Genomic DNA, 22,189 nt, shown 5'->3' on the forward strand with positions numbered 1-22,189 from the left:
CTACACTTGTATCGCCATCTCTTCGCCGAACTAGTGCACCTATACAATTTACCATTGTATTTCGTGTGTTGGGGACACAAGAGACTCTTTGTTATTTGGTTGGAGGGCTGTTTGAGAGAGACCATCTTCCTCCTATGCCTCCCACAGATTGATAAACCTTAGGTCATCCACTTGAGGGAAATTTGCTACTGTCCTACAAAACTCTGCGCTTGGAGGCCCAACACAAGTCTAAGAACAAGTTGTGTAGTAGACATCAAGCTCTTTTCTGGCGCCATTGCCTGGGAGGTGAGTGCTTGAAGGTATATCTTTAGATCCTGCAATTGAATCTTTTAGTTTCTTGTTTTATCACTAGTTTGGTGTATAAAAGAAAACTACAAAAAATGGAATTGAGGTGGCCTCATATTATTCGTCTTTATCATGTCTTTCTTGAAAATGATAGAAAGGGAAATTATGCTCGGTTGATAGAAGAAGAATTCAATAAAATGTTTGGCATAAATGATGAGCATTATTGCAATGTTGTTAGTACGAATTTTTTGAATATCCATGATGCTAACGATATGCAAAGCCATAAGCTTGGGGATGCTATGTTTGATGAAGATGATATTTTTAGTCCCCCAAGTTTTGATGAGAAAATTTATTATGATGATTGCATGCCTCCTATTTATGATGATTATGTTGATGAAAGTGGATTTGGAGAGGTCGTGACTTTATTTAATGACGAATCCACTATTTCGGAAGAGGTTTCAATTGATTATTATGAGAACAAAGTTGCTATCTATGATGATTATTGTGATGACACTTATGATATAAAGAATAATGATAGCCATGAAACATGTCATCATCATTTTAATTCTCAAATTGATTATGTAAATCAAGTATCTCATGATAACTATTTTGTTGAGTTTGCTCCCACTACTATTGATGAGAATAAATTTGCTTATGTGGAGAGTAACATAATTTCTATGCTTATGCGTCTTGAAAAGAATGCTTTATGTGATATTTATATTGTTGAATTCATTCATGATGCTACTTAAAATTATTATGAGAGAGGAACATATGCTTTTACCTATTTCAATAATATCAAGTTTCCTCTCATTATGTTGAAAGTTTTGAAGTTATGCTTGTTGTGCCTTCCTATGCTAGTTCATTCTTGCTCCCATAAATTGTTTGCTTACAAAATCCCTATGCATAGGAAGTGGTTCAGCTTAAATGTGCTAGTCATGTGATTCTTGATGCTCTTGTTATGTTTCAATTCTTTACTCTTATGCGAGCATCATTGAAATCATCATGCCTAGCTGGAAAGGCATTAAAGAACAGTGCTTATTGGGAGACAACCCAACATTTACCCCTACTGTTTTGTGCTTTCACACGATTAAGCTACTGTAGTAATCATGTTTCATAGCTTTTGTTTCAATAAAGTGCCAAGTAAAGCCTTTGGGATAATATGGATGATAGTTGACTTGATTTTGTGCAAAAACAGAAAACTTTTGCGCTCAGTCCAGGAATTTTGAAAATTCAGTGGAACATGCTTTTGATCTGATTTTTTTACAGATGATTGATATATAAATTACCTACGTTGTCTTGTTTGTTCACCATTTTTGGAGTTACAGAAATGTGGTCGAAGTTCAGATTACTACAGATTGTTCTATTTTTGACAAATTCTGTTTTCAATGCATAGTTTGCTTGTTATCTAGTTTCTATGGATTATATTGCTCAATATAAATTATAAAAATGATAAGGTATGGTAGGAATTGTGTGAGAATGGTTTGCTCTTTATCATACTAACCTATCTCGCGAAGTTCCGTTAAGTTTTGTGTGATTTAAGTTTTCAAGTTTTGGGTGAGATATCGATATGAGGAGAATAAGGAGTGACAAGACCCTAAGCTTGGGGATGCCCAAGGCACCCCCAAGGTAATATTCAAGGAAGATCCAAGCAACTAAGCTTGGGAATGCCCCGGAAGGCATCCCCTCTTTCGTCTTCAGCATTATCGGTAACCTCACTTGGAGCTATAGTTTCATTCGTCACATGATACGAGTTTTGCTTGGAGCGTGATACGTCTACGTCATATATATAATTTTTTATTGTTTCATGCCAATATTCTACAACTTTCATATACTTTTGGCAACTTTTTATATTATTTTTGGGACTAACATATTTATCCAGTGCCCAGTGCCAGTTCCTGTTTGTTCCATGTTTTTTGTTTCGTAGATTATCCATACGAAACAGAGTCCAAACGCAATAAAAAAACTTACGAAGATTTATTTTGGAATATTTGTGATTTTTGGGAAAAAGAATCGACGCGAGATGATGCCCGAGGGGCCCACAAGTCGTAGGGGCGCGCCCCCTACCCAAGGAGCGCCTGGGAGGCTTGTGGCCACCCGGTAAGGCGGTTGGTGCCCTTCTTCGTCCACAAGAAAGCTAATATCCGGATAAAAATCATGTTAAAATTCCAGCCCAATTGGATTTACAGATCTCCGGAAATTTAAGAGACAGTGAAAGGCCAGAAAACAGGAGCGTAGAAACAGAAGGAAACAGGAGAGAGATCCAATCTCGGAGGGGCTCCCGCGCCCTCTGCCGCCATGGAGTCCATGGACCAAAGGGGAAACCCTCCTCCCATCTAGGGTGGAGGCCAAGGAAGAAGATGGAGGGGGGCTCTCTCCCCTCTCTCCCGGTGGCACCGAAACGCCGTCGGGGCCATCATCGTGACAGCGATCTACACCAACAACTTCGCCGCCGTCATCACCAACTCTCTCCTCCTCTACGCAGCGGTGTAACACCTCTTCTCCCTGCTATAATCTCTACTTAAACATGGTGCTCAACACCATATATTATTTCCAAATGATGTATGGCTATCCTATTGTGTTTGAGTAGATCTGTTTTGTTCTATGGGTTGATTGATGATCATGATTGGTTTGAGTTGTATGTTTTATTATTGGTGATGTCCTATGGTGCTCTCTGTGTCGCGCAAGCGTGAGGGATCCCAGTTGTAGGGTTTGCAATATGTTCATGATTCTCTTATGGTGGGTGGTGTGAGTGATAAGACCACAATAGGGTTTGCAATATGTTCATGATTCGCTTAAGTAGGTTGTTTGCGTATGGGAGTAAAGAGGACTTGATACTTTAATGCTATGGTTGCGTTTTACCTTAATGATCTTTAGTAGTTGCGGATGCTTGCTAGAGTTCCAATCATAAGTGCATATGATCCAAGTAGAGAAAGTATGTTAGCTTATGTCTCTCCCTCATACAAAATTGCAATAATGATTACCAGTCTAGTTATCGATTGCCTAGGGACAAATAACTTTCTTGTGACAAAAAGCTCTCTACTACAACTAACTTAATTGTTTCTTTATCTAAACAACCCCTAGCTTTTATTTACGTGTTCTTTATTATCTTGCAAACCTATCCCATTACACCTACAAAGTACTTCTAGTTTCATATTTGTTCTAGGTAAAGCGAATGCTAAGGGTGCGTAGAGTTGTATCGGTGGTCGATAGAACTTGAGGGAATATTTGTTCTACCTTTAGCTCCTCGTTGGGTTCGACACTCTTACTTATTGAGAAAGGCTACAATTGATCTCCTATACTTGTGGGTTATCAAGACCTTTTTGTGGCGCCGTTGTCGGGGAGCAATAGTGTGGGGTGAATATTCTCGTGTGTGCTTGTTTGCTTTATCACTAAGTAGATTTTTTGGTTCTAAGTTGTTCTCCATCTTTAATTAAGAACACGAGATATGAAAAAAAATTAGGTGTACTTGCTAATCATGGATATGGGGAACCTCCTAAAACCCTTGATGCTCGTTATGTAGAAAATATTAAACACTACTTTGATAATCCTGAGAAAACTTCATTCAAGTTAATAATGGGAGTCACGTTGGATCAACGTGAATACTTTACGAATTATCGCTTGACTCAAAAAGGGAAACTTTAATGGGATCAAATTCATATGTTGCATTGGTATGCTTGAGATATGATTATACTTGTTGCTCTAGGATGAAGGCTCCACACCTTCCCTTTTGATGTAAATTTAATGATAATGAAACCTTGGCTTCTTATGCTAATGGTATATATGATTATTATGATGTGGAACGAATAGAAGAATTCGTTGCTTTTAAGGGTGCTTATGAAATTGTATCTTTATTTGAAAAGTGTAAAAATTATGATGATGCTGTTTACGGACCTGGAAATTATGCTATACTTAAATATTGCTATGAGAATTACGAATATAATGCCGATATTAATGAGTTTATTGAGAAAGTCTCCGTTGTCGAAGAAGAGACTAATATTTTTGCAGGAATCTATGGAAGAAGAAATTGATGACACTGTGAGCTCATTGGATGAAAAAGGTGACGAGGAGAGCGAAGAACAAAAGGAGGAAGAGCGGATTAGCTACTCGTGCCCACCTTCTAATGAGAGTAACTCTTCAACTCATCATTGTTTAATCTCCATTCGTCCTTACCGAAGGATCAATGCTATGATAATAGCTATGATCCCTTGGATTCGTTTGAAATATCCCTTTTTGATGAAATTGATGCTTGCTATGCTTGTGACCATGATGCCAATATGAATTATGCTTATGGAGATGAACATGCTATAGTTCCTTATGTTAAACATGAGATTGTTGCTATTGCACCCACACATGATAGTCCTATTATCTTTTTTGAATTCTCCCAACTACACTATACCGGAGAAGTTAGCGCTTATTAAGGATTATATCGATGGTTTGCGTTTTACTACTACACATGATGATTTTGATGAATATAATATGCATGTGCTTGCTGCTCCTACTTGCAATTATTATGAGAGAGGAACTACATCTCCCCCTCTCTATGTTTCCACTATGATAAAATTGCAAGAAACTGCTTATGCTATGTATTGGCCTTTACTTGATGTGCATGAATTGTTCTTTTATGACATGCCGATGCATAGGAACAGAGTTAGACTTTGTCATCATGTGATATATGTTACTTTGTGCTCACTACTAAATTACAAATCATTGTTAATTAAAATTAGCTTTGATATACTTTGGGATCCGGGTGGATCCATTACTTGAGCACTATATGCCTAGCTTAATGGCTTTAAAGGAAGCGCTGCCAGGGAGACAACCCGAAAGTTTTAGAGAGTCATTTTATTCTGTTGTGTGTTTTTATAAGGTTTAAAAAATATAGAGGGGAACCTAAAACTTTTTAGAAAAGCGAAAGTGACAAAGACGAACATTGTTTAAGTGGGAGCTAGCCTTGAACTTTGTTCATTCCCATGGAAACTTTGTGAACTCTGATTACAGAAACTTTTCAACAAAAATAATTACCCCCTTTTAAAAATCCATTGTATTATAAAAATAATTGTAGCAACCCGACCTCAGACGGTCAAGTCTATGTGCTTAAGTGTCATCCATGGATCGGTATGCTGACACACACAGTACTCGAGGATTTATAACAGAGGTAAATCACATGTATAAAGTAATGTAAATACTATTACCTCAATCCAAATAGCGGAAGTAACAAAAGGTTGAGGATTCCCATCAACACTAACGACAAAGTTGAGTGTAGAAATCGTAACCCTAACGTATCACTTACTCGTCGTAAGAATCCTGCAACATGAGAAGTTGCAGCCATGTAGGTCGGTACATTGAATGTACTGGCAAATTCACACCATAGGATAACGATGAATAATAGCTATCACTACATGCATATTTGGCTGGTGGAAAAGCTCTATGGTTATAATGTTTTTTTGTGAAAAGCCAATTTTTCCCTACTGCAAAGGAATATATTTTATTTGACTACAAAGTTTGTTGAAAACATTGAGAATGGTAAATCCCCATCTCAATCCCAATTAAAAGTAATTAACAACCCGACAAATTAATTATATAGAGTGATGAGATCAACATTTTTTTAGAAAAGGAGGATGACCCCCGGCCTCTGCATCTGGAAGATGCATACGGCCACTTTATTGATTATTCTCGAGGACCTTACAAAGTGTTACAACAATATGCCTGAATCCACCATCTAGGCAACATATGCCACTACTCCTATCCATATGATGAAGGGGTGCTAGCTGGGCCACTACCCAGACCACTCACCTAAACCTAACATCAAAAGCCGGAATCCCCAACCTAGCCACATACCGGGTCTGGGGCATAAACCGGTCTGACGCACTCACAGGTGTCGTCTCCGCCATCTTCCACTGGTCCATCTCCAAGCAGATTGAAGTGCCAACCTTGGCAGGCTCCTCCGCCATCAACGCCACCAAGACGCCAAATGATGACCACCACCTACGCTAGAACATCGCCAAGCAGATGGAGCGCTACCACAAGATGAAAATCAGCGGTAAAATAGATAAAACGCCGCACACATGGCCGCCGCCAAACACCTCACACGCACCACAAAGCGCCCACCGTGCTTCCAGGAACCCCAGGCGACGCCTTCAAGAAGGAGCGCGACGAAGATACGACGCCGTCGCCCGCAAGGGGAACTAGAGCTTTCGCCCAAATGAAGAGCACAGTGAGAAACGAGATAGGATCTCGACAAGGCCTCCAGGAAGGGAACCGACGCCCACAAAGGCGCCGCCATTGTCGTGGCATCCGCCGACGGCCAAGGGTTTCCCCCGATCCCGCCCCCGTCCCATCCATCCAGCCACAGACCTGGCCAGGGGAGCGCACGCAGCCGGAGAAGGCGTTGGACTTCATCGAAGCAGGCACACCGGGTGACGGGGCACCCCGACCCACCGTAGTAGACGTCCACCGAGACCTCGCCGCCCGCACAGCCAAAGTCGCGGACCACCAGCTCCCACGGCCATCGCCCGTTGAGAAGCCACGCCGTCCACACCGCCCGAGGCCGCCGCCCCGGCATCCACCCACCGCGCACATCCCGTCAAAACACGGAGAACAACTGACACCGCCGGGTGATGAGATCAACATGATAATCCAAGAACCAGATACTCAAGATGTCCATAACCGGGGACACGGCTAATCATGATTAGTTTGTACACTCTGCAGAGGTTTGCGCACTTTTCCCCACAAGACTCGATCTCCTCCGCTGGATTTCTCGCTACATGGTGTTTGAGAAACGGATGACCGAGACACAGTCTTTCAGAAGCATTAACTCTAACCCCGGGTAGACAGTACCAACCTACATCCCCTACATCTGCTAGCCTACCACTGCAAGAGGTCATGCAACCTACTCAACTATGCTAGAGCCCATAATAGCTTGCGGCTGCACACAGAAGTTTCTAGCATGAATAATCTTATGATCCCTTTGAGCCTGGGTGGCGAACCATAGGAGGATCACACGGTATAACCCCGGGATCTCCTAGGACAACACCGGTATATCCCGAGGTCTCCGGGCAAGTCCACTGGTATATCCTCAGGGTGCCCATACCAATCCACCCAGATGTGTATTAAAGTAGCCACCTTAAGTTAAACCTTAGTTAAACAATAATCTCTCACATCTTTCATGAATTCTCTCAAACCAAACCACGTCTACGAGCATAGCATAGCAGTATAAGCATAACGTAGTAGTAACTACCAAGGTTTGAATGCAGGACAATAGGTTCCTACCTCATCAACTACTTCCCAATACCCACAAGTCATCAATCCTACTCATGCAATGTTTGAGGGTTGAAACTAATGCATAAAAACTGGGTATGAAAGGTATATGATCAAAGTGTGAACTTGCCTGTACTATTGATGAAGATGATTCGCACTCATAACTCCTGATAGTTCTACTCGTCACACTCCGGTCAATCTATTGTAAGCAAGCAATAGTAACCACACATAAGCAATCATGCAAAAGAATTGAAGAAAAGATCTCAGAAAACTTTAAAAACAACCAACTAACTCTTGCAGCACAAAACAATTTCTAACGATACCAAAATTAGGTGTATTTGTCCTTATCAGAAAGTTTAGGTCAAGAGCTTCAATTTGCAAAAAAGAATCAATTAAATTGGATTTATAAAACTCAAGTTACGATCAAACGAAGTTCAAAAACAAATCTGTTTGAATTCAAATTTTAAAACTTTCAAAAATATGTTTATGTTTTACTGGTTAGAGGAGATCATGACGAAGAAGTGGGCGTTGGTTTCGTTGGATTTGGACAAACGGTTGAAAAGTTGTGATCGTTTGAAAATCAAAGGCTAATCTGTAAATAAAATATTCACGGGTAGGTCCCTGGCCGAAATTAAAAAGAAAAAGAAAAATTCTACCGAACGAACGTTCGCTATGAAATCCTAACGAACGAAACTGTTCACTGCAGAGGCTAAACTAGTGAGCGTTCACTTAATAGAGTAAAAACGTTTAAAAAACAAACCGATTTCGGCCGTCAAATCCAGATCGAACGGCGTGCGAGGAGCGAGGAGTTACCGCAGCGGCGGCGCTGGTGAACGGCGAGACGGGACGATGGCGGCGGCTCGGGTCCGGCCGGGACGGCGCCTCTGGTCGCCGAGGAGGGCGGCAAAATAGTCGGGGAGGGGCGGCGCGGAGCGGTGGATGCGGTGGTGGCGTCGGCTGCGGCGTTCGAAGGCGGCGGCGGCGAGATGCGGCAGCGGCGGCGGCGAGCGATGTGAGGAGGAGAGGAGAGGCGGCGGGGCTGGCTTTTAAATAGGGGAGGGGGCCTCGGGTGCGTGGAGGAGGGGGCAGGGAGGAGGCCGGAGGCGGCACGGCCTCCCATGGCGGTGCGGCGGCGTGTCCGAGCGGGACTCCCGCTCGGGAAGGAGAGGGGCGGCGCGCTGGGCTGGGCCGCGGCTGCGGTCGGGCCCTGGGCCGGCCCAGTCGATGGTGGGGAATGTTTTTCTTTAAACACAGTCAAGAAAAATAATAATAATAATAATAATAATAATAAAAGAAAATAAAATAAAATATTATATAGGCATATAATATATCAAAATTTTCAAAAAAAAAAATTCTACAACATGAACATATTTCTAGCATGAAATAAAATCCAAAAAAATTCAAATAAATCAAACAGTGCTATAGCTCTAATAAAATCCAATAAAAATCATTTTAAAAATACCAAAATGATTTCAAATTTATTTCTGTCCAATTTTCTGATGTAGGGAATCATTTTACCCTATTTTCCATATATTTTATTTTTTGGAGAAAAACAATTTGAATAAAATCCAAATAACTCCAATTTGAAAATAATTTTTCAAAAGGACTTTAAATTTGATCCTTTTAAACTCCCAACTCATATTTCATATGTTTTGAAGAAGTCATTTTATCTTCTCTCATGAAAATCATTGAGTTGCTTAAAATTCTGAATTTGAAATGTTTCCAAATAAATTCAAATATTTTCTGAACCCTTTTCATTCTATTTAAATGGAAGAAGTCATGTCATCTTCTCTCTAGGGTTTTGTATCTGAAAAAGAATTTGAATTCACGGAGATTAGAAAGCAAAGTTGAAGTTTGGGAACGTCATTTCATTCCCTCTCATTTAACTTTCAAAAGTTTTCGAATTGCACTCAATTTCACTCATCACAATCAAGCAAACAATCAAAACTATCTATTTAATATAACATTCCAAAATTTAGAATTTTGGGATGTTACAAACCTACCACCCTTAAAATGAATCTCGTCCTCAAGATTCGGAGAGGCTAGAGAGAAATAGGTTAGGTTTGGGGTCTTCTCAAAATCCATCAAGCGTCTCAAGGGGTCTGGGGTGCTACCACCCTTAGAAATATTGTTATGGTTCCATCAAAACTCATATACTCCATCCATAGTGTCGGTCTTCTCAGATTCTCGGGAAAATTCTTTCTCTGGGCTCTTCCAGTAGTGGCATAACCTTTACCTCGATTCTTGTGTCCTTTTATCTTGGTAAGGTTATTCCGAGACTGGGTCTCCATAGCTGACGGGCCTGGCGCCAATACTAAACAACTATCGATATCTCATGGTGGTCAACAATTTATGGTTTCTCCTGCAGGAAATGGGTCTAGGTTGAAGCTCACCGTATAACCTACGGTTGGCAGCAGCTGCCGTGTACAAGGGGAAAAATTGTCATACCATTCTAAGGTTTAAACAAGGTTTTGATCGTCGTCTCTCTCTACTATAGGCAAGTCACTCAGATTTACCATCCCATATAGCAAAGGCGAATAATAAGAGTAAGTCGGTATGGTGATCAATCCATCCCGCACCCAAATCATTACCTTGTATATAGTTTAGTGAATCTCACTTTCTAACACTCGGTCATCCTCACAAGCATTGCAGAATTTCTCTTGTCGACGAACCAAGTTCGGATAAATCCATTGATTCTGCAAGCCAAACAAAACATCTATCGTTCCTTCACAACTCTCAGGTTTTGCGTTACTCATATAAAATCGTCTATTGATAAGGTCGTATCTCTTCCAGGGTTTTTCCTTCAGCAAGAGTGTGCTTGCTTCTTGGCAGGTCCTGAGGCCTGTGGGTTATGGCCCATCTCATAACTTGTAATCCTTGAACTCGTCATAGGGGCAACTGATCATAAATCCAACATCCAACTTCCTAGTATTTTAAATCCATCCAATTATACTGTCTCCCTTCCTTCTATTTGTACAAAACTAAGACGTGATTACTCAAACTCATCATGGAGTTACAGTTGCTCCATATTGCCTACATCATACCTCCTTTACATCCAATAGTACTTCCTCCCTTCATACTCTTGGGGTATCCCACATATCGAGATAAAGCTCGTACTTATTTTGTTCGTAGTCCACTTCGTGGAACATCATTATCTCTTCCAGGGGTCAAGGGTTCTCACAGGGTACTACCACCCTTAAAATGCTCCAATTCTTCCATAGACCAAATTTCTCATATCCTCGAAAATGGTCAAAATCTTTCTTCATCAAATCCAAATCACTACCAACGATGCTAACTTTATTGATTCTCAAATTACTACAATCTCCTACATTTCCATTACATGCCTCAACTCAACACCTCAATATAAAAGAATTGTTCCCACTACTACTACTATATTTCTCACAGACACAGCTAATTAACACAAGTCTCCTTCTCCTTGGTGCAATCTCTGGCAAGGTGCCCTGCTTCATTACAACGAAAACATATTACTTCTGACAAGTCTCGAGGTTTCCTTGTGATTACATAGCCTCCTTGGGTCCTCGGCTTCCTTTTTGGGCAACTGCTGAAGTAGTGCCCTGACTCCTTGCACCTGAAACACGTGATATGACTCAGGTCCTTCCTGGAATTCAATCTATTTCTCTTCGTGGACTTTTTCGTTCCAATCAGGGCTTCTATTTCCTGTGGGTCATACTCTACTTCCTCTGTCGGGAATTCTACTAGGTCCTCATTCAGACAATTTTGGGAGATGTGTCCTTCTTCTCCACATGAATAGCATGACTTAGTGCATGGTTTAATTGGTTCTTCTTTAGGTGTGTCCTCCACCTCTTCCTCCATCACAGGTTCTTGTAAAATTTCCATGAGGGCTTCTTTCTTCTGCTGGATGGTTTGTTGTACCATGGGGTAATTGTGATGCTGAGCAGGGTAGTGGGTAGTCCCTTCACACAAGAAACAAATAATCTGCCTAGTTGGGCATTCTTCAGCTGGGTGACTTTCTTCACAATTAGGGCATTCGTCCTTGTGTTCCTTATGGTTGTGTCCTATTTCTTCACAGAGCTTGCATACACAAGGCTTCTTCATATCCTTTCCAAAATGCTTCAAATTCTGGGACTGAAACCGAGACTTAGCAAAGTCAACTTAAATTCCTTCCAACTGGTTACTCCTTGCCATCCATTGATGGTTTGGTACATCATCCACCAAGTAGCAGCATCTCTTTCAAAGCACTGAAGAGCATGCTAGGCCATATCCTTTCCGGCTATAGGGTTATTCTTCATGTGATCTTCCATGTTCTGAATCCATCGGTTCGTCTTCAATTGATTCATCGGTCCAGAAAATATAAGCTCATCTCCATTCATCCTCTATTGGGTCCATAGGCTTTGGGGTGGGATAAGAGAGCTAGAGAGGGATACACACAATGCAAACAATAGTTTTGAAAAGACAGGTTTTATTTTGTGGCTGTCAGAAAAAGTTCAAACAAATGACAGCTCACAATCATCGCATCTAACATAGGTATATAACAGGGGTTTGGTCTTCTAAAGGTCAATAAATCTTCAAAGTTGCCAAACTCTTCAAGTCTTGTTCATGTCTCTGATGGCTTCTTCTGATCATGCTTGTCCTTCTCAAGTTCTTTTGCCAGATCATCTCTGTTGACGTGAAGTCTCTCGTGACGTCCTTTAATATTTCTGGAGTTGTGTTCCAAACTTCTGGGTTTCAACATCCTTGGCATGAACCATGGTCCTACTGTCCTTCAGTTCCTGATGAATCTCCAGTATCCCGAGGTTATGCTCCTCCAGCTTGGCTACTTTCAGCTTCCGGGTCCTGAGTTCTTCACGAAATGCTTCCTTGTCAAATACAGCTTCCTAAAGGTCCATTAAATTCTTGATGTAATACCCCAGATCCTGGCGATACACCAGCTAAGGTTAAAACTTCATCTTTTGCTGACAGATGCCCCATCAGCCTTCTACCATCCAATCATTCCGAAGAAATGCATGCTTATCTCAGCACGCTGACAATAGCATAAGCGGGCGATAACATCATGGATAGCCGTGTTTCTTCCCTTGTCATTGCCATGAGCTACCATCCCATAGTGGATATCTCCTGCCTTATAGTTTTCTTGACAAAACTTTGAGTTCTAATGCTTCATGCTCCAGTCTTTCTCCGATACACCTTGATCTCGGGTATTGACAGCTTCCATCGTCTGCCAAGTTCCATAAGGGTAGCCTTCCTAGGTCACACCAATCTGGAAATTCTTCAGAGCCTTCAAATTCTCCTAGTCTTCGGAGTCTTCAACCATTGAGGTTTCCATTATTCTAATGCACGGTAAAATCCTCTTCATTCCGAAGTGATCTTACTTGTCCGATATCTTGTACTTCTTGGAGTGGTCTCATCAGTCAATTCCCCATGTGGTCAAAAGGGGAAAGGGGTATAGTCTCACTAAAAGGGAATATTTGAATAAGCTCATAAGAGAAGAGAGCTAACAGATCTTTTGAAAAAGAAGTTGTAGAGAAATTCCTTCCTATGGGCTTGCCAGTTTCTAGGGGTCACGTCCTACAGTCAACATGTGCTCTGATACCATCTTGTAGCGACCCGACCTCAGACGGTCAAGTCTCTATGCTTAAGTGTCATCCCTGGATCGGTATGCTGACACACACAGTACTCAAGGATTTATAACAGAGGTAAATCACATGTATAAAGTAATGTAAATACTATTACCTCAATCCAAATAGCGGAAGTAACAAAAGGTTGTGGATTCCCATCAACACCAACGGCAAAGTTGAGTGTAGAAATCGTAACCCTAACGTATCACTTACTCGTCGTAAGAATCCTGCAACATGAGAAGTTGCAGCCATGTAGGTCAGTACATTGAATGTACTGGCAAATTCACACCATAGGATAACGATGAATAATAGCTATCACTACATGCATATTTGGCTGGTGGAAAAGCTCTATGGTTATAATGTTTTTTTGCGAAAAGCCAATTTTTCCCTACTGCAAAGGAATATATTTTATTTGACTACAAAGTTTGTTGAAAACATTGAGAATGGTAAATCCCCATCTCAATCCCAATTAAAAGTAATTAACAACCCGACAAATTAATTATATAGAGTGATGAGATCAACATGATAATCCAAGAACCAGATACTCAAGATGTCCATAACCGGGGACACGGCTAATCATGATTAATTTGTACACTCTGCAGAGGTTTGCGCACTTTTTCCCACAAGACTCGATCTCCTCCTTTGGATTTCTCGCACTACATGGTGTTTGAGAAACGGATGACCGAGACACAGTCTTTCAGAAGCATTAACTCTAACCCCGGGTAGACAGTACCAACCTACATCCCCTACATCTGCTAGCCTACCACTGCAAGAGGTCATGCAACCTACTCAACTATGCTAGAGCCCATAATAGCTTGCGGCTGCACACAGAAGTTTCTAGCATGAATAATCTTATGATCCCTTTGAGCCTGGGTGGCGAACCATAGGAGGATCACACGGTATAACCCCGGGATCTCCTAGGACAACACCGATATATCCCGAGGTCTCCGGGCAAGTCCACTGGTATATCCCCAGGGTGCCCATACCAATCCACCCAGATGTGTATTAACGTAGCCACCTTAAGTTAAACCTTAGTTAAACAATAATCTCTCACATCTTTCATGAATTCTCTCAAACCAAACCACGTCTACGAGCATAGCATAGCAGTATAAGCATAACATAGTAGTAACTCCCAAGGTTTGAATGCAGGACAATAGGTTCCTACCTCATCAACTACTTCCCAATACCCACAAGTTATCAATCCTACTCATGCAATGTTTGAGGGTTGAAACTAATGCATAAAAACTGGGTATGAAAGGTATATGATCAAAGTGTGAACTTGCCTGTACTGTTGATGAAGATGATTCGCACTCATAACTCCTGATAGTTCTACTCGTCACACTCCAGTCAATCTATCATAAGCAAGCAATAGTAACCACACATAAGCAATCATGCAAAAGAATCGAAGAAAAGATCTCGGAAAACTTTAAAAACAACCAACTAACTCTTGCAGCACAAAACAATTTCTAACAGTACCAAAATTAGGTGTATTTGGCCTTATCAGAAAGTTTAGGTCAAGAGCTTCAATTTGCAAAAAAAATCAATTAAATTGGAGTTATAAAACTCAAGTTACGATCAAACGAAGTTCAAAAACAAATCTGTTTGAATTCAAAATTTAGAACTTTCCAAAATATGTTTAAGTTGTTTTACTGGTTAGAGGAGATCATAACAAAGAAGTGGGCGTTGGTTTCGTTGGATTTGGACAAACGGTTGAAAAGTTGTGATCGTTTGAAAATCAGGGGCTAATTTGTAAATAAAATATTTATGGATAGGTCCCTGGCTGAGATTAAAAAGAAAAAGAAAAATTCTACCGAACGAATGTTCGCTACGAAATCCTAACGAACGAAACCGTTCACTACAGAGGCTAAACTAGTGAGCGTTCACTTAATAGAGTAAAAACGTTTAAAAAATAAACCGATCTGGGCCGTCAAATCCAGATCGAACTGCGTGCGAGGAGCGGGGAGTTACCGCGGCGGTGGCGCTGGTGAATGGCGAGACGGGACGGCGGCGGCGACTCGGGTCTAGCCGGGACGGCGCCTCAGGTCGCCGAGGAGGGCGGCGAAATAGTCGGGGAGGGGCGGCGCGGAGCGGTGGATGCGGTGGTGGCCTCGGCAGCGGTCGTCGGCGTCGCGGGCGGCGGCTGTGGCGTTCGAAGGCGGCGGCGGCGAGATGCGGCAGCGGCGGCGGCGAGCTATGCGAGGAGGAGAGGAGAGGCGGCGGGGCTGGCTTTTAAGGAGGGGAGGGGGCCTCCGGTGCGTGGAGGAGGGGGCAGGGAGGAGGTCGGAGGCGGCACGGCCTCCCATGGCGCCGCGGCGGCGTGCCCGAGCGGGACTCCCGCTCGGGAAGGAGAGGGGCGGCGTGCTGGGCTGGGCCGCGGCTACGGTCGGGCCCTGGGCCGGCCCAGTCGGCGGTGGGGAAAGTTTTATTTTTATTTTTTTAAACACAGTCAAGAAAAATATATATTATATAGGCATATAATATATCAAAATTTTCAAAAAAATATTTTCTACAACATGAACATATTTCTAGCATCAAATAAAATCCAAAAAAATTCAAATAAATCAAACAGTGCTACAGCTCTAATAAAATCCAATAAAATCATTTTAAAAATACCAAAATAATTTCAAATTTATTTCTCTCCAATTTTCTCATGTAGGGAATCATTTTACCCTATTTTCCATATATTTTATTTTTGGAGAAAAATAATTTGAATAAAATCCAAATAACTCCAAATTGAAAATAATTTTCCAAAAGGACTTTAAATTCTATCCTTTTAAACTCCCAACTCATATTTCATATGTTTTGAAGAAGTCATTTTATCTTCTCTCATGAAAATCATTGAGTTGCTTAAAGTTTCTGAATTTGAAATGTTTCCACATGAAATTCAAATATATTTTCAGAACCCTTTTCATTCTATTTAAATGGAAGAAGTCGTGTCATCTTCTCTCTAGGGTTTTGTATCTGAAAAGAATTTGAATTCATGGAGATTAGAAAGCAAAGGTGAAAGTTTGGGAAAGTCATTTCATTCCCTCTCATTTAACTTTTAAATTTTTTCGAATTTCACTCAATTTCACTCATCACAATCAAGCATACAATCAAAACTATCTATTTAATATAACATTCCAAAATTTAGAATTTTGGGATGTTACAATAATATGCCAAGATTTGCCTTTAGGATGATTAGATTGCTTGTTTGGTGTGTGCAGTGCAAAAATAGAAACTTTTGTTGTAGTGCGTGAATTTACATTTTTTACTGGAACGTGCAAAAATTCTGAAATTTTTACACTGTAGGGCTATGCAAATTTTTTATTTGTCCTAATTTTCTGAATTTTTGGAGTTAAATAAGTATGGTTAATGTTCAAATTACTACACACTGTTCTGTTTTTCACATATTATATTTTCTATGTATTATTCTCTTGTTTTGATGAATCTATGGGTAGTATTGGGTGGGTATGAACCATGGTGAAGTTGGAATACAGTAGATATAATGCAAAAAATATGAATGGGTTTTCAACAGTACATAAAGTAGTGATTTTTTATATTATACTAACGGATCTCACGAGGGTTTTGTTAAGTTTTCTGTGATTGAAGTTTTCAAGTTTTGGGTGAGATCATGATGGATGAAGGAATAAGGAGTGGCAAGAGCCTAAGCTTGGGTATGCCCCAGGCACCCCAAGGTAATATTCAAGGACTCCCAAGCAACTAAGCTTGGGGATGCCCTGGAAGGCATCCCCTCTTTCTTCTTCTAATGACCATCGGTAATTTCACTTGGAGCTATATTTTTATTCGTCACATGATATGCGCAAATTCTTGGAGCGTCTTATGTTTATTTTTCCTTTTTCTTTTATGCACCATGCTGGTATGAGATAGTCCTTGGTTGATTTATAGAATGTTTCATGCACTTAACTTATATCTTTTGAGTATGGCTTTATAGAATGCTTCATGCACTTCACTTATATCTTTTGAGTATGGCTTTATAGAATGCTTCATGTGCTTCACTTATATCATTTGAAGTTTGGATTGCCCGTTTCTCAACATATAGAAAACCGCCATTTGTAGAATGCTCTTTTGCTTCACTTATATATGCTAGAGCGTGGGCATATCTTTTGTACAAAGAATTAAACTCTCATGCTTCACTTATATCTATTTAGAGAGTTAACAGGAATTGGTCATTCACATTGTTAGTCCTAAAATCCTACATAAAACTTGTAGATCACTGAATATGATATGCTTGATTCCTTGCAATAGTTTTGCGATATAAAGATGGTGATATTAGAGTCATGCTAGTGAGTAATTGTGGATTGGTAGAAGTACTTGTGTTAAGGTTTGTGATTCCCGAAGCATGCACATATGGTGAACCATTATGTGATCAAGTCGGAGCATGATTTATGTTTTGATAGTCTTCCTTATGAGTTGTAACGACCGAACCTGATAAGATTCGAGTCTCTGTGCTCACTTGCTAGTTCCTGGATGAATAGCTAGCACACACAGTACAAGATGTAATATCAAAATAAACCACATGTCATAATATTACATCGTAGATCCAGAATTAAATATTACATACATGCGTAGCTCAAGGCTAGTATACAAACAAAATTCAGCGAAAAAGCAAATACACCATGAAGTCCATCAAAACCACAAGCAAATGTCGAGTAGAACCCTACATCGTATCACTCACTCGTCGTATAAAATCTGCAACATGAAACATTGCAGCCATGAAGGGTCAATACTTTGAATGTATTGGCAAGTCACACACGGAATGATATAACAGACCTACATCTACATGCAAGGTATATCAAGAGGATAATGTAGTGGTTGTTTTTTTGCAGAAAAGCTAATTTTTTCATGATAGCTACATAATAGTCAAATTTTAATTATGTCTTGCTACAATTAAATACATATGGTTGAATTGGGCACTCCAATTCCAACCTATATCCATCATTAAGTTTCCCACTCAATTTTTATTAAGGTATCATATGTCAAGATCATCCAACAACTGTAATGGTCTAGCTGCTCAAATTTGTCCATAACCGGGGACACGACTAATCATGATTAGTTTTTACACTCTGCAGAGGTTTGTACACTTTACCCACTGGACTCAACCCGGAGATTGAGACAAAGTCTTTCAGAAGCAGTCGCCTAGTCCCACAGGAGAGGCCCATCCCAACTATCGTATCTACATCTGCTGGCACATCCGGGTAAGGTTTTCGCAACTGATCAACTCAGCCAGAGCCCATATTAGCCAGTGGCTGTACATGGAAGCTACTAGTCACTAAGTCTGTCTGATCTTTTTGAGCCTGGATGGCACCCACTTACATTCAGAGGGTATAAACCATGATGCTCTTGAAACCACCTAACAATACAATTCGGGCGCACTTAGCCATGGTCCGTGTCCTTAGAAAAGGAACAAGAAATTCCATGATGCAACCCTGTCCGTCCAGAGGTGAATTATGTATTATGTTTTTACTCGAGTTATATTATATATAGACCTCACATAATCTCGATGAATACACGAACCAATCCTCGTCTACATAGCATAGCAAGAATACACTACCACGTTCTACAATAAGGCCATACTAACTACATCTCAATAGTAGTAACATGCTGCCATAATATTCCTACACATGCATAATATGGTATTGTGATATAGAACTACATGCATAAAAAATAATAGGATGAAGGATGATCAAGGTGTAACTTGCCTGGTACGTTTGATGAAGTTCGCCACACTCACAATTCCTGACAATTCTACTCGTCACGCTCCGAGTAATCTATCGCAATGAAATAATTCAAATCAATAACCATGCCATACAGAAGAATCAAAAGAACAACAAAACAAATATGGCAAGGTTAAACAAAATCAATATAGTTGGGCTTAATATATAATATAGGTTTCGATGTGCTATAAGGAGACAAGTGAAAGTAGTCAACTCCAAAGAGTCAATTGATATAGAAAGATTCCTATATAGGATTATACTTGAGATAATATGGAATATGCTCAAAATTATATGGAAAACAACAAAATGTTGTTAGACAGAAAGCATATGACATAGGTGTTCATTTGCAAAAAGAAAGAATTGAATAGGAGTACTACAACTCAAATTATAGTGAGATAAAATCTGAATTGAATTTAAATTCAGACAGGTCAAAAGTATTTGAAAATTTGAGTATACAGAATATTATCAACAAGTACTTGATACAAGTTTTCAGACACAAAAAGAATCAACTGAAAAGGTGTCACGGTTCTCTCGATATGATCACATGAAGGTATTAGTTCAAATTTGAATTGCTCAAATTTAAAATAGTTCGAAAGGTGAAAACAATGGTGTCAACGGAAAGATGGTCTCACGAGGATCACTCTGCAAAAAATTTCATCTCAATCGGAGCTACGGTTGAAGAGATATGATAGACTGAAGTTATAGGGGCCTATTTGTAAAAATGCAAAGTATAATTCAGTAGGAAAAGAAATTAAAACAAAACTCTGGGACACGCGGCGAAACATGATTGATTGATACCCCTTCGGGGCTAAGGGCTGTGTGGATCATTAGATTAAGTCGTGATCAACGACCGATGTTCTTTTGGAGGTAGGGTTTGAGAGGTGGGGAATTGCTCACCAGAAAGTTCGCCGGACTTAATGCAGATGGCGGCGGACGGCTGGGGCGTTGGCGATGGGGTGACTCCGGTGGGGAGGTTTCCTGAGATCAGCGAGGGCTGGACGATGTGAAGAGAAACGAGGAGATCTTGGGAGTGTCGTTGGGAGCGTCGGATGACCACTCTGGCAACGGTGAGGTGTGGCTGGAGCTCCAATGGCGAGCGCGAGCTTCTGGTGGAGCTGTGCAACTCGATCCGGTGTGCCCCTGGACAAATAGGAGGGCAAGGAGGCTTCGTAGTGAGCAATTAGGAAGAAAGGGGTGGTCGGGCGGACTCGGGACCTTCGTATGGCATCGGAATCATCCGGCGATGCTTCGGTGGCCGAGGAACTACGGCGAGATCGAGCGCTCGCAATCGGGGCCCGTTCTGTGAGGTGACGATGGGAATCGAACGAGATGGATCCAGGGGATCTCCCAATGGCTTCGGATTGGAGAGACGGCTTGGGGTCAGGCGAATCGGGGAGTTCCGCATCGGCTTGGTTTGCTCTGTCGTCCAGAAGCAGGGGGGTGGAAGAAGCTGAGCGGGTCCCGCTGTCATTGGAGAGGAGAAGTAGAGAGGCAGACATGTGGGGTCGCGTGGATGACGTCAAGGGTGACGCGTGCGTGCGCGCGGCTGGGCTGCGCTGGCTTCGGCCTGTTGGGCCTTGCTGCTTCGCTGCGCTGCGCATGGGCGGGATTTAGATGTGCTGTGCTGCTAGGCTCGGGTAGAAGTAGGTCATCCTAAAAAAATACCAGAACACTCACAAAAGTATATACACTAAAAAAGAAAATAATGACCATTATTTCAGGCCAAATATTTGTATATAATACATATACTTTTTATAAACTTTATTTTGACACTTAAAAATGTTCCATAAAAATATTTTTCAACTCGAGAGAAAAAATGCAAATAACATTTAAACCATTTCCAACTCTTTAATATTTAACAAGTCATATTACCTGCTCTCTTATGATTTAATTTTTGAGTTAGAATTGTTTTAAATATACAAAATCAAAGTGATAGAATATTCAATTATTTCACTGATATAATTATTTGAGGAAGTCATCTCATCGTCTCTTTAAAATTGAAATTTTTGAATATTCTCAAACCAACAATAAGATCAAAATAAATATCTTGGAAAGTCCTTTGATTCCCTCTCATTGAATATTCAATAAATTCAAAAAATTTCAAATCCTAGTCAAAATTAACTAACAACAAGAAACACAAGCAAGTTTTAAATTAATTATATTTAAATAATTAACATTCCAAAATTTAGAATTTTGGGATGTTACATGTGTGGCGGTTGGGGACGAGCGATAGTCTGTTCCTACCAATCTATCTCACTAGGGGCATGCGTATTAGTACTTTGCTTTGATGCCTAATAATTTTTTGCAATAAGTATATGAGTTCTTTATGACTAATATTGAGTCCATGGATTATACACACTCTCACCCTTCCACCATTGCTAGCCTCTCTGATACGGGGCTAACCCGGTGTAGGCCGATCTTTCACAATTGGAGTGGATTCCCTCAAAGAACACAAAGAAGATGGGGAAGAACGGGGAGAAATCACAAGGGTAAACACGCAAGAACAAGTCCAATCACACATCCACTAGACAATCAAACCCACAAGATCCACAAGGTACATGAACAATAAAGGGAAAAATACAAGGTAAAGTTCATCTCCATGAGGAGGTCTTGCTGATATCCTAAACGGATCTTCCCGTGAGGGGTCTTGAATCCAAGATGGATCTTCTCCGTAGAGGTCGCGATCTCTCTCGATGGAGTAGATCCGGATGGATGAGAAAAGCACTATCTCAAATGAGCTAATCCTTTGCTAACCCTAGAAAGGAGGTGGAGGTGGTCTATTTATAGTCTAAGCCACGAAGGCGTAAGTGGGAGAGGAATACAAGGCCAAAAGGCCCGGCTGCGCACACGCAGTGTCGGACGTCCGGTCTCTCGCGGGGGTCCGGACATCCAGAGGGCGTCGGACTTCTGACGTTTCTTCTCTGGACTGGTGGCACCAGTCGTCCGGTCGGCGTCGGTCGTGCGACCACTGGTACTTGTCAGACGTCTAGCGGTCGTCGGTCGCTCGACCGCTGCAGCACGCGTCAGCTGTAGCTCTTTTGGCTGGTGAAGTCTCTAGGCGTCGGACGTCCGGAGGTCGTTGGTCGTCCGGAGGTCATCGGACGTCCGAGAGCTGTAGCTTGTAGCAGCTCTGTTTCTTTCGTCTTCGCTTCCACGCTTCCCTCGCGGATGGTGTAGTTGTACACTTGCGCTCGCACTCCTCCTCGTCGTCTGTAGCATTCTGACAATACCTATGCATGCACACGAGAGGGGTGTCAAGTAGTATACCATCCTCGAAGGGGTCAAGTGAACGCATGTAAAGGAGATGATTCACCTTTATGTGTGTGAAGTAGATGTCAC

The 22,189-nt window shown here is 41.3% G+C and overlaps 1 long non-coding RNA gene across 1 annotated transcript; it reads right to left on the reverse strand.

The window, feature by feature from the left end:
* Window positions 1-17,619: 17,619 nt before the first annotated feature.
* LOC141025608 (uncharacterized) lies at window positions 17,620-20,520 on the reverse strand. Its single transcript, XR_012187667.1, has 3 exons — window positions 19,748-20,520; window positions 18,836-18,904; window positions 17,620-17,825 (listed from the first exon to the last, which is right to left on the reverse strand). It is a non-coding gene; the product is annotated as an uncharacterized lncRNA (long non-coding RNA).
* Window positions 20,521-22,189: the final 1,669 nt, after the last annotated feature.

Source organism: Aegilops tauschii, chromosome 6 (assembly GCF_002575655.3).
Source record: "Aegilops tauschii subsp. strangulata cultivar AL8/78 chromosome 6, Aet v6.0, whole genome shotgun sequence".
NCBI classification, from domain to species: domain Eukaryota; kingdom Viridiplantae; phylum Streptophyta; class Magnoliopsida; order Poales; family Poaceae; genus Aegilops; species Aegilops tauschii.